This window comes from Theropithecus gelada, chromosome 3, assembly GCF_003255815.1.
Source record: "Theropithecus gelada isolate Dixy chromosome 3, Tgel_1.0, whole genome shotgun sequence".
In the NCBI taxonomy this organism is placed as follows: domain Eukaryota; kingdom Metazoa; phylum Chordata; class Mammalia; order Primates; family Cercopithecidae; genus Theropithecus; species Theropithecus gelada.
Window position 1 is genome coordinate 87,218,430 of NC_037670.1, and position 14,683 is coordinate 87,233,112.

Genomic DNA, 14,683 nt, shown 5'->3' on the forward strand with positions numbered 1-14,683 from the left:
TTTGAATATTTGTTATATGTTGCAAACACTCACTGCATACCAGGTGCTGATACAAGCACTCTCCATGTGTTAACTCATTTGATTCTTATCATGACCAGTGGAGTAGGTCCTATTATCACCTCCATTCTATGGATGAGAAAATGGAAGCATAGAGAGGTTGAGTAACTTGCCTGAGGTCACATGACCAATAAGCAGCAGAGCCAGGGTTCAAACCCACCGTCTGCCTCCAGAGTCCAGGTCTCACCCAGTATGCTATCCCTTGTACCTGGTAGCAGCTGAGGCCTACTGGGCTGTTGGGTTTGGGAGAACACCAGCAGCCATGAGCAAGCAAGGAAGAGAGGTGGTGGATGGGTCTTTGGAACACAATCATGATGTAGAATGTGTACAGGTGCATTAGAATTCATCACAAGGGCATTTGAATCCTTCTCCAGCTGCCCACCCCCTCCCCAGTCCCCTATGGCTCAGAAAGGCCCCAGAGAGTTGAATCGTGGTTTTGAGAGCTTGCATAGTCAGAGCAGGCCATAGTTCTCATTCCTTCCCTCAGATCTTTAGCCCAAAGGTAAGGCTACCCCTCATTGCCGCTTCCCCAGGAAGCTCTTTGTGACTCGGGAGGCAATATTTTATCCATTGTCAACTCTATACGGGGAGTAAAGAAAAGCCCAGAAAGTCCTGCTGGGCACCATTCTCAGAATGTGCAGAGCAGCTGAACCTGCTGTGAGCACAGAGATAAGCCAGAGAGTGGAAAAGTGACCAGGCAGGTACTGGCTCTGCAGACTGGACAGAAAGACTGATGGGGTGAGCAGTAGACCAGGGAGGGCCAGTGACCACAGGGCTCAACTAGCATCAGGAGAAGCAAAACATTCACAGCACAGCCTCCAAAGAAACAGGACAGAGTGATGACAAGGAGACTGGCAATGACTAAATCAAAGCAGACCCAAAGGGTCCCCTTACCAGCTTGGGGTGACCTGGGAGGGGCACTTCAACATCGACCTGATCTATGACCCAAACCTAAGCCAAATTTCCAGCCAGCTGGAAAGAAGACATTTCTCAGATCTTCACGGCAGTTCCTTCCAGATTTTTATGCCCTGCCCAGGCCTGTAAGTATTCAACTGTCTTTGATAAAACTCAGAGGAAGCATCTGTGATCCTGCTGGAGCTAGTGCTACAGAAAGCAGGAAGGAGTCAACAAGCCATGAGGCCGCTTCTCTCTGGAGATTCTCGCTGTGGTTTGCAGACTGAAAAGGTCTGAGTGGTCTAAGGAAGTAGCAAACGCTCACGGTGTTCCCTGCAGCCTCACAGGAACAACACATAACATGGATCTGGCTCTCCATGATGCCCAAGCAATTTGTTAAAATGTTTACAAAAATCATTTCCCCAACAAATGTGTACCAAGAAAGGCTCTGTTTAAAACAGTCAATTGAAAGTGGAGGGGAAGCTAGTAGATAAGGAATATAGGAATGCAAAACTATGATCCTACTTGAAGGGGTACAATGATCAGAACCCCAACTCTTATGTGAGTACATGGTTTCTTGCTGTTAGCTATGTGCTAAAAGCCAATAACCAATGACATGTAACTTCTTTGAAAATAGAATTATTTACTCCATGTCCCCATGAGACAGTTGGTTACCCTCAACAAGGGAATATTCCTTTGGGCATCTTCTTGAGCCCAGGAGAGAAGATAAGGGAGCAGAGCAGCATGTCCCTACTGAGAAGTCTGGCCATTGTCTACACAGTGCCTTGCTGCCTCATCATGCTTTCACTTGTGTAGACAGTCTCATTGGAGCATTACAACAACCTGTGCTGAGAAAGAGCAGAGCCTGTGGCATTATCCATAAGGATGGTGATGATACTAAGAAATTAGATCATCTATTGAATACTTACAATGCGTGGGGCCCTGGCCCTGTATTCTACGCACAATTGCTTGTTTAATCCTCACTGCAGCCCTATAAGGAAGGTACCTCTTTTTGGCCATTTTGTTGATAAGGAAAATGAGTCTCAGAGTGACTTACTCAAGGTCACACAGCTAGTTAGTGCCAGAGCTAGATTTGAACCCAAATCTGGCTGACTGTAAGTCTTTGCTCACAAGCACTGAACTCAGTCCACAAGGCATTCATAACTTGCCAACAGGTACACAGCAGGCGATACAGGACTCTGAGTTCCTGCCTCCTGCTTCGGGATCCTTTCCCCTGCCCATACTTAGCTCAGCTGAGTCCCTTGGAGTGGGTGATTTCCAACTGTTCTCGTCCCACCCACCTGCTCTTCCACCCCCTCTGCCCAGACGTGGACAGCTTCCTTTCTGTGTGCACTAATGAGCTCTCTAAGCCCAGGCCGTGCCCTGGGGTGCCAGACGTTAGGGTCACAGTGGGAGTTAGCCAGGAACATAGGCGTCTCCTGTTTGTTTTGGGAAGGCACCAATTCTGGACCACCCAAACTGCTCCTTAGCCAGAGCTCGCTTGGGAACTCTGACATGGAGTTGGCAGCTTTCCTGGTCCTCCTGATAACTCCCCTGGGCCAAAGGCTCAAGTACCATAAGCCTCTCAAAGCCCCAAACCAGAGTACTGCTGGTGCTCGATGCATAGCCCTTGGCTGAGGATGTTCAGTTTCTTCCATTCAGACAAAAGACAGCTGCCAACCCCTGCTCCGGAAGCCCTGACTTGAAACAGTGGTGCCTGTTTCTTCCTTCCTGATCCACCTGGCTTCAGCCTCAGCCTGTACTGGTTTTCACCTGAACTGCCCACCTCCACAGCAAGGCCAGAAGAGCTCCCAGCCTGAAGCGTCTCCACTCATTGTTACTGTGGGTGTTACTGATGTGCACAGATTGGATGGAGAATGGGAGGCTTATTGTGTGGCTTTAGAATCAGAGAGTTCTGACTCTGAATCCCAAACGTGCCACTTAGGAGCTGCAGGACCTTGGGAAAAGTCACATTTTCTCAGCATGTTGCAGTGTCTTTATCTGTGCAGTGGGGCTCATGCCACCTACCTCTCAGGGCTGGTGCGTGGATTAAAGGTGATGTTTCATGAGAGGTGTCTAGGACGAGGCTTGGCACATCAGGCCCTCCATGGATGTGACTCTCTCCTCTCCACTTATCCACACGAACAATCACTCCTCTTCTTATGGACACGTGTCCTGTGGCTGAGTGGCTTCTAAAAATAAGCGGAGACCTCTGCACGCTTTCCCTGGAAGAGATAAGGGAGTGCTGGTGGCTTGGTTTCAGTGGGTTTAGTGTTGGGCGGCTGGTGGAAATGATCCAGTTACTTCTGATCCCTTCCCTGCATGGAGGCCTCCGTGGTGTGCAGGCCCATTCCTCAGTCCCAAGCATGCAATGTCCACATTCGGAGAGGTGAAAGGGAATGTTTATAACTATGCCTCCTGGTAGCTTGGGGGAGAGAGGACACCAGAACAACTTCTCTGCACAGAAAGAATAACGACCAATGCCTCTCCTCTGTGCCTTGGAGACGCTTCCTTTTCAGGCTCACCAGAGATTTCTCCCAATTGTAGTTTCCAGTACCTCCACACCCTTGCATTCTGTGCTCTCTATTCTCTTTGTTTAGAACATCTTCCCTTCCAATCTTAATTTTTTTTTAAATTTTAGAGTTCAAGTGGTTTTTGGTTACATAGATTAATTGTATAGTGGTAAAGTCTGAGATTTTAGTGCACCCGTCACCCAAGTGGTGTACATTGTACCCAATGTGTAGTTTTAAAAAATCCCTCATGGCATTTCCTGCCTTCCCTTTTCAGAGTCTCCAAAGTCCATTATACCACTCTGTCTGCCTTTGGATACCCACAGTTTAGCTCCCACTTACAAGTGAGAACGTGTGGTATTTGGTTTTCCATTCCTGAGTTACTTCACTTAGAATAATTGCCTCTAGCTTTATCCAAGTTGCTGCAAAAGACATTATTTCATTCTTCTTTTTTATGGCTTAGTAGTATTCCACAGTGTATATACCAGTCTTTATCTAAAATGTAGCCCATTAAATTACCTTCCTATCAAAGACCTTTTAAAAAGCTTATTGCCAGAGGCTAGGGTTATAAATAAGTAATGAAAAGCACTGCCTTTGAACGCCTGACTATAAGGAATTCATCTTCCTTCCATCTCTCCTGGAGGTCACTGACAAAGAGACATGATAGAAGACAGGTGCCTTGTAGGATAGTTATTTCTTTTCTTCTTTCTGTAAGATGGCAAACTCCATGAAGGCAGTGACTAATATTTTACCTATGTAACAACTCCATCCTAACAAGACATTGTCCAGGCCAGGTTTTCTCAACCTCTGCACCATTGACATCTGGGGCTAATTCCTTGCTGTGGGTCTGTCCTGTGCATAGCAGGATGTTTAGCAGCATCCCTGGCCTCTACTCACTAGATGCTGGTACCACCCTTCCCCCTTAATTGTAGTAGCCAGAAATCACCCCTGGTTGAGAACCACTGCTTTAGGTTCTCAATACACTAAAAAATATTTTTTAATATAAAAATGTTAAGTATAGATGAAAGTAGAACAAAAAGATGATGAATTGTAGGTATCTACCACTCCTCTTTAATACGTATTAATATTTTGCCAGTCTTGTTTAATCTACCTACTATTATTTATTTCATCTACCTACATTACATCCATCACCTATTATTTTAAAGCAAATCTCAGGCACCATATCATTTCACTCATGAATACTTAAGTATGTATCTCCAAAGGGTAAGGACTTTTAAAATTGCTATGATGCCACCACATCTGACAAGAGTAATAATAATTCCTTAATATTATCTAATACCCAGCCCATGATCAGTGTCTCGCATATCATGGATGTTTTAATAATTGGTTTGCTCAAAGGCTCAAATAAGGATGTGAAATACAATTAAATTTCTTTTAATCTATCTTTTTCATGGCACTAATTTTAATGAATAATTAATAAATATTTTTAATTACTGAACGTGAGGGGTGCCAAACCAAATTTTGAGGCAAAAAAGAGGATTTCTGAAAGTTGACGTGGAAATTCCTTCCCTGAAGGCTGAAAAGAGACTCTCTTGTGTTGATTAGCATTTGTTTAGTTCTCTCCGAGTCACCATTGACATACCTGCCTAAAATATCATTTATTTATGAGTGAATATCTTCATTTAATTTTTACGTGTATTTTCAATGCTCAAAAATTAAATTCGACTCACTCCATAGAGAGAACAGTGCTAGGTATAACTTGGAGAAGAAGCATAATTTTTCACAGTTGTTTTCTCTACTTGGTTTTCCAATCCAAAGTCAAGTAGAAATGGAAAGGCATCTCCTACTGATACTGTTTACATCACTAATGATCAGGAAGTTCAGATAGTTAAAGCAATTGTTTGGCCAATAGTCCTTTTAATCAGTACTGTACTCATATCTAAGCATATGTTTTTAGACTTTAGATAGTGACTTTCTTTTTGTGTTTACAAAATTATTTCTATGGCAAAATCAGAGTGCAATTTATTTTCCCTGCAAGAGTAACCTTGAGATGATAGCAAAAATTATATATCTATCATGTTGCATTGTTATCTGCTTGTAGAAGCTGCAATTTGTTTTCCTCTATTGAAATGTTTGCTTTCCTTATGACATAGAGAATATTTGGAGATATATTATGTATGCATTTGCTCTATGCATATATTCTTGCCCTTGGGTAGAAATCTAGTGTCCATGGAAGAATGTGGCATTTGATTGAAAGCTGGTGAGCCTGGTAGTTTTCCAACAGTTACAGTTCACGGTTCTGCTTGAAGCAAATGCCTCCAACTGTGGACAATGTGCCTTCCTTGAGAACTTGAGACAAGTTGCTGGTTAATGTCTCTGAAACAGCCTGTTAAGACTGTTACTACAAATTAGAGTCTGGATCATTCCGAAACCCAAATAGACTTCTTTCATCTTCCAGATGGCCGTCTGATTGGGAGCTGGGCAGGATCACATTTCAGGTTGTGACTTAATGATTCAGGACAATATTTATGGTTATTACTTGACAGAGGGCAGTAAGGAAAATTAAAGCACAGCCCCATGCTTCATTTATGACAAAAACCAAATACATGGCAGGGTTGTAGATTAGAGATGGCATCTCCAAGCTCCAGGCAGAGTCCAGGCACAATTCTGAGATGACCCACTTGAACAGGTACAGCTACGTTGGCAAGTCCAGACTTCAAAACTTCGGTCAATGCATTACTTTTGAAAACAGCCAAATAATTCTCTAATAGGAGATCTTGGGAAAGGTATAGCTTTGAGTGAGAGATTTCAGAGGAGACAAATAATCCAATTATGTTCTTTTCTGGTATGATGACTACGTGCAGCTGAAATATTATGCTTTGGGGCACATTTTTGACTTTATTACTACAGTTGGTAATATCAACAGGAGAAAAAATAATTGCATCTGCCAGTTGTGGGCATTTTGTTTATGTAGTGTGTAATTTCTGCATTAACTTCTCCTTCTAAAACATGCTCTATATGATATAATATTCATCTCTTACATTACCTGGAATTTTAGGAATTCTGTAATTGGGTGCTTTGGGAAAGAAAATGGCAAACTGGGGAAGATGAGACATAGAAAGGGATAAATAAAGCTTGAGTCAGTTAATGAAAGTGTAGATTGTCTAGAAGAAAAGCCAGCAGAAAGTTTATCTTGCTCCATTAATCCTCTACTCACTCTGTGAAATGAGAATGCACATATTGTTCTGGGGCAGAAAAAAAAAGAAAAAACTAAACCATATGCCATTAATACATTTGACCAGCTGTGACATTTTTAAAATAAGGTTTTAACTGGTTTTATTACACCAACTGTGTAATTTCAAAACGACTTCGTCATCTCTTATATCTATTACAAACAAGTACTTTGTTTAACCGAGCCAATAATAACCTTCACATGGAAGGTTGAGACTTGAGGGAACCAAATTCTCTGATTGTTTAGATAAGGGAAAAGAGATTCTTTGGCTAGAAATAGAAAAAAGAACATTATCTTGAAAAGAAATTTTAATTTATCACATGATTCCCATAATTTGGTATTTCTTTCTATTGTTTGTAGGGTTGGCTTCCAGTGCCCGAAGCCTAACCCCAGGATAGTGCCATCTTGGTTCCAGCACTCACGCTCTGCTCCTGGGCTCCCAGCTTCCAAAGGGACTGCAGAGTGGAACTGTGTCAATACCACTTGGGGTGTCCTTCCCCCAGTGGGGAGCCTGCTGGGGAAAATACGGTCAAGCTGACTTCAAGAGGAGTCACTACCTCTTCTTTTTATTTTTTCTTTGACACATAATGATTGTACATGTGTATGGGGGCAGAATGTGATGTTTGACTTATGTATACATTGTGTAACGATCATGTCAGGGTAATTAGTATCTCCATCACCTCAAACATTTATCATTTCTTTGTACGACCTTTTCTTTAGGCCTTGTCAGCCCAAACTGCAAGTGGCTGCTTTTGCCAGGTGGACTGGAGAGAAGGAATGGGGAGAAATCTCCCTGCCACCTTACATTCTGTAGTGTACACCCAACAGCCTCCTGGGTTCAAAGACAAGACTCTAGCTCCCCAAATAGTTTTCAGTTGGCGGTCTTTCTTCCTCTCAATATAGTCTTTTAAATTGTTGCTATGCAAACCCATTTTATTTCTTTCCAGACATTTGTTTGTTCCTGTCTTCTGGAGATGCTCAGGACCTTTCATTTTGTAGGAGGGTAGATTGGATGCTCATGCATCTATTGTTTTTTTCAGTGGGTGGTGCTCAAGGTGAATGACACTGACAGCTAATGTTCATCGCCTGTCTCCTTTAGTGTAGTAAACTGGTGTAACTTGGACTGACTCCTTGGGAAACACAGAGGGCTGGTCTGCACCAGACAAGAGCATGGGCTTTAGAATGAACAGAGTTAAGTTTACATCCTGGTTCTATTCTCTACATGATCAGAGGAAATTAAGTCTCTCAGTCTCCAGCTTTATCTGGAAAGTGGGAATAATAATTCCAGTTTCATAGGATTGTGTTAAGGATGACATGAAATTGCATGCCTGAGACAGGAAAAACAGTCCATGTTTGAAAGGTTTACCCCTAATCTCTGCAAAAGGAAATCCATTTTATCAGGAATATTGCACTGTCTGTGCCTCATACTACGTAGCTATAGCAGGAACCATAAACCCAAGGCTACAGGACCAGTGTTCCCAGATTGCCCATGCTCTGTGCTGTTACCCTCTTCCCAGTGCCTGTGTGCTCTATGCCTGCCAGTGACCCATGGCTTCCCTTTCTCTTGAATCAACAGCACATTTGTATCTTCATCACATTCCTTATGTTGTTCTTTGTTGATGGAGTCACAGAATATTGTCAAGCTGAATTTTATCTAATTTACCTTCTGGGCCAAGGCTTCCACTTTACTGCTGAAGTCCTTGAAGCCCAAGAGGTTGTGTGACTTACTAAGGGCATTAAAGCTAGCTAGTGGCAAAGCCAGGTCTCTTGATGCCCGGGCCAATAGTGTTTTCACCACCTGAGATTGTTATTTAACTTCCGTGTGTGGACATGTTTCCTATTCATGCCTCCACCCCTAACACACACAGACACACACACACAGACACACACACACACACCGCCCTCAGATTTAAAATTCCTGGAAGGTATATCGACTCCCAGGCTGTCCAGCATTTTAAAGAGGTAATTGATAAATACTTGCTGAACTGACTCAGTGGTAAGGAGAAATTTCTGGACATGTCAGCAAACAAACATTTCATCAAGTAGCCTCCCTTTCAATTTTACGGATCTATTGATCTGAAAAGCAATACAGATAACATTTTTATGTGGGAAGAAGAGTTTTATCCTGAGCCAATGGCCGCTGCCTTCCGTCCCCAGGGGGCTCAGTTGTCCTTGTGAAGGTGGGAGTTGGGACATCTCGATCACTTCATACTGGGGCAAGGTTCCTTAGAATAGGAAGACCAGGAGACATTCAGTGCCTTCTCTTAACTTTGTGAGGAATGGGATCTATTTACGACAGACTAACTCTGTCCTCAACCTCAACCAGGCAGCGGCTCCTAGCCCGGTTAACTTTCAGATGTGCTAGTGAGGGACAAAGGCACAAAACCAAATGGAAAGTTTTGCACACATTCAGTGAGAGAGGTGGATGCAGTCAGCCAATTAGGGGAGACGTGAAACAGATGACTCCTGACACGGCTGGAGAAGGCGGAGGGTTTTCTAATACATATTGGATTCCGTTTTCACCAAAGGTCAGCTTTAATCAAGTTCCCAATGTAAATATAACCAATATAAACCAAGTAATGGAGGTTAAACGTCTGCTCTCGAGGTCAGCGACTCTTGGTCAAGCTGGAACATTTCACATGAAATGGACCAGTTGGAATTTACCTGGAGGGCCTCAGTGCCTGGCCATGAAACTCGAGCCCGTCCTAACCCTCTTAGCTGTTGGATGGAGTGCAGACCGACGCGGAGCATGGCAGGGTAGCTCTGCTTTCCAGCTCCGTGGCTGAAAACCAGATGCATTGGGCCCTGGGGTTTTCTTAAACACACAGAGCTGCAGTTTCTCTGTGGCTGAGGTTATAGCGTGGGGTTGGGGGCACATGAATGTATGATGCACAGGCAGATACTCCGGCTTACTGACTTCTCTGCGGAGGAACACCTGGTGGTCCTGGGAGGATTCCCCTCTCCTCCTAGGTTCTGGAGGCTGAGGTCCCTGACGAGCCCTCAGGCAACCTTTCACAAGAGGTGCTATAAGATCTTGTTATAGAGATAGGGCCACTTTATCAAATGCCACACCAGCCTGGCCTGCCACACATGATCCTCATTGTATTGGCATTTTTTACTATGCCCTTTCCTTACTGCCCTTTTGCTCTCGCTTTGCCATGTGGCATCACATGTCTACATCATCATTTATCTCTGTCTCTTCTTGTGCCTGCCACTCGGCGCTTAAAATCATTGTCCTCGTCTCTCACTTTCTGCTGGCTTTAACCATAGCCTGAACTTCTCTGCTGCTTTCTATTAAACAAACTATATATATATAATATATATATAAACAAACTATATATATAATATATAAACTATATAATATATAGTTTGTTATAGTTATATATAGTTTGTCATATATAATATATATTATATATAATAGATTTTATATATTAAAGTTTTATATATTAATGTTATATATGTTATATATGTTAATGTTATATATGTTATATATAATATATTATATATAATATATTATACATATTTTATAAATATATATTATATATAACATACTATATATAAATATATAATATATATTATATATAACAACCTATATATATTTCTTGTATTAACTTGCTCTATGATATACTATACATAAAACAACAACCTATATATATATATGTATGTCAGATAACTTTCGTTATTATATAAAAAAAGAAAATTATTGCAAAAATTTCTTTTGACCTTCCAATGTGCCAATTACTATGCTAACTGACTTACATACCTCATAGTATTTACTTTTCATAGCAATCCCATGAAGCAGAAACTCTTTATTATTCCTAATTTACAGATGAAGAAACTGAGGCAGAGAGAGGATAAGTAACTTGCCCAAATTCACGTGGTGGTAGAGACCGGGCTTGAACTCACATCTGACATTAGTCTGCACTCTTAACCACAACTTATATTGCTTATAGCATCACGAAGCTGGTATCTTTTCTGCATGGGTGGTTTTGAGTTCTCATTATAAATACACAGTTTCCCATCTACATATCTTAGCTCCTTCTTTCAAAAATGGGCTTTTAATCAGAGATGTAGAAAGAGTTTCACATATGTGCATAACAAACATATTGCCTAGAGGCGGTGTGTTAAGATAACCTTTAAGGGTATTCATTGGCTCTTCCACCCAGCCAACGCTCAGTAGGGTCTGGGAGCTTCATGACTGCCTGGCTTCAGGCCTTGTTCATCAGTGAACCACACATCCAGGAGGAAAGTATGGACCCATCCCATAGCAATTGCTTTGGTGCCTCGTCTCAACACAAAACAGCCTGGGGAGAGAAAGGCTGCTGCCTGCGAAATGCACCTCCTGTCATCTTTATGGGCATGCCAGACCATAAAAGCTGGAGAGATATGAACTGAATAATCACGTTATCTCTTTCAAAGCAAAAAGGAGAGGAGGATGGAACATGGAGATTGATGTATAAAAGCGAGAGTCTAAATAATCTACATAAATTTGCGTTTGTATAGGAGCATTGTTATAAAATGTGGTCTTCATTAAAGAGAGAAGCTGGTGATATACCTTAGGAAGGCCTGACATGTGTGATTTCTGATCATCTGGCTCTCTCATCTCTTTAAAGTCAAACCCTGTCTACAGAATGTTTGCCTTGTCTAAATAATGCAACAAAATCACCTGAAGTGAGAGCTTCTGAGATCTATTCATGACAATATTATACGTGTGGTGTAATTTACAGGGATAAAGATGTGTGTTCACATGTGTAATTTCCAGGGGTCTTAGATGCAAAAGTTTCCTGGTGATAGGTTTTGGAAAAATCATTTAAAAGGGCATTCTGGTTTAGAACGAAATATTCTTTAATCCCAAAGGAAAATGAAACAAATAATAATTAAGAGTGACCAAAAATAATTTCCTTTATAGAAGGGGGAACAGTTGCTCTTTTTCTTTCTCAACTCATAACCGAATAAATAAAAAGGGAAAATAGTTTTTAACAACAGCATGAGGGATTTAGGTTAGAAAAATGACAAGCCTTCTTTTAAGAAGATTGTTTTGTACAGGCTGTCATCTGTTCTGGTGTAAAGTGGAGGGAAGAAAACAAAGTAGGATGGCTTGAGATCCTTCCCGAAGAAGAAACAGGAGGAAAATAGTCCCCAGCCTTGCTGAAGACATTAGAAAGCAGAGCCATACTATGGAACAGTCACTGGAGTTAAAATTAAAAGACTGAAATTCCAGACCCTGGTTTTCAATTACTAGCTGTGTGACCTTGGGTGAGTTATTTCACTGCTCTGGACTTCATTTTCCTCAACTGTAAAACTGGAGCATTGAGCTAGAAAATATCTAAGGTTATCTTTAGTTCTAATAATTTTTTGGTTCAAGGTTCCTTATGGCAAGGGATGAATATGTTATCGTTTGCCTGGGATGGTTCTGATTTGTGCCTATTGTCCTGGCATAATTATTAATAGTACACAATGTCATTCTTAAATTGTCTTGGTTTAGACCACAAATTATATAGTCATCCTACCTAGATTAGTTAACATAACAATTTTCACTTGAGATCAGCTTACATTGTTTTTCACAATACTGATATTACCCAGAAAAAAACCCAGAAATATTTAGCCGAACAACTAAGCTCTTCTTCCAAGAAACAAATATTAATAATGGTAATAATGATAGCTCTTGTTTATTGAGTTGGAGTGATTTCCAAGCATTAGCTAATGTAATTCTCATTACAACCCTAGAAGTCAGATGCTACTCATTTCTCTTTTACATTTGGGAGCATTGAGCCTCAAGAGGATAAGGTAACTTGCCCAAGCCAGGATTTGAACCTAGGTCTCTCTAACTCCTGGGAACAAACATTTAAGCTTTCTACCATGCTGCTTGCAATATAGTGTATTTTACTAATACCCCTAGCACCCTCAACCCACCAAGTGCCTTAGCTGCTTTTAGCAGCCAAACTTCCTGGCTGAGAAAGCAAAGCCTTTGCAAGTTCCAAGCCATTCTATATGACATGAAGACTTACAGATGAAAATCTTCCAAAATCACTATGACTTCATATGAGCAACGTTTTTTGCTTTCCAACAAAGATACTCAGATCCCTGGGTCATTGTGAAAGTCTTTGGAACTCTAAACTTTTTGATATTTACTGAACAAGACCTGCCTAGAGATTATTGAGAAATTGTGATGTTAATTAAACCATGATGTTCCTGTTACCCAGCAAGCAAACGGTTGAGTGATAAAAGCGGTTCAGTGTCCTAAAGTCATTTTCAAAGCAAAAGAGGGTCTGAACAAAATAAATGATTTGAATGCAAGACATAAACAACCAAACAGGCCTGCAAATGAGACCAGTAATGAGGCATCTGGGACCTTAGTTCTGCTTCTGATGCCTTTCAGGGCGAGCCTTGATGCTTTTCAGATTTTCAAAGAAAAACAAACTGGTGACAAAAGAATAGCAGCTGTGGGCACAATAAGGAAATTAGTTGGAGCAGATTTGTAATTAAGCACTGAAAATGGATCAGTATGATCCCTCCCTGTGTACAAGTACCTTTTGCTTTTTGCCTCTTCTCAAAACCCCATTTTTAACAAAATTAACACACACTTCATCTTTAGTGAAGCATGTCCTGACCTGGGACATTAGCTAAAGACATTATTTCTTTTTCTGGAAAAAAACAAGACATTAGCTCACAAGAAGCACAGAACCCCATGAAATAAAATAACATTGACTTTGGGTTGATTTTTGTCATTTTTTAACTTTGGAAAGACAGAGCTTTCTCTACTCAAAAGATGGTATGTTTATGTATAATGAAGGGAGAGTGAAGGATCCTGGAGTATTGTGAGGATAATTAATTTTTATTTCCTAATATAAGATGAAGATGAAAATTTTATGATCTTTATAATTGTCCTGATGTCATTCAACAATTGCATCACAGCCAAATAAAGCTTAGGCTATAAGGATATTATTATATGTTGAAAATGTTTTAGAAAATAGCAGTATTTTTGCATGGAATGAACTTTGGTGTTAAATATATTGATTATGCCTTCTAGGCTAGAGAAGTCCTCTCACCCCCAGCAAGATGAACCCTTGCAGTTTAATGTGGCATTTCATGACGGATGCCCCAGCAGCTCTTAGAGGGAGACAGACCTAGACCCTTCTTGAACCGGAAATTAGCGTGTCTCTCAGAGAAGCTGATTCCTACTTCCTGGTCCACCCTGGAGAGTAGGCCTTGCCTCTTGCTTCCTGGTTCCTATCCCCTCTTCCTGTTCTTCCGGTAAATCACTTTGAGCTTAGAGAAATGGAGGAGTGGGTAGACCCAGGTGTCCTGAATCATTAGGCACACTGGCTCCTCTGGGGGCCAACCAGACTCTGAGCTTTGACAGCAGTGAAAGGTGACAAGAAAGTAAATATCCTAGTGCCCCACTTAACCAGAGGTCAGACGTCCCCCAACCTCCGCCTTCTGGAATTCAGCCTGAGAAAGAGGAAGGAAGCAAAACAGGCTTGAAGCAGCGGAAACACCAGTCACAAATCAATGCACTTTAACTATGTCTGATTGACTTGTAATTAACACATACTCCTAACAAGCCAATTTATGTAGTCTCTCAGCCCATAATGAATTAAAAGCAGAAAACTGGAGGGGGCCAAAGAAGGAGGTAAGAGAGATTGGTAGGGATAACACTGAAGGCAGTAAGAAATTATGGCCAACAGCCTGACATCAAAGGAAGAATCAGAAACAAGCCCCGAGAAAGTGGTCCCAGAATTAGCAAAATCAGCTCTCCACAGCCATATATATCGGGTCACACACATCTGGAAAGCCCTGAGGGCTCGTTGTGGTACTGAACACCATAGTTCCTGCTCTAAAAGTTGAGACAACGTGTGAGAAGGAGCCAGCTCATGCGGAGACCTCCGCCTCTTCCAACTCCCACGGTTCTCCAATCAGAGAATGTTTGAGAATCACCCAGGGAGCTTGCTGAAAATAACAAACTGGGAGATTCTGACCAAAAACATCTGTATCCTCAGCCCAGGCTGACCTGCATTTTCACATGGCT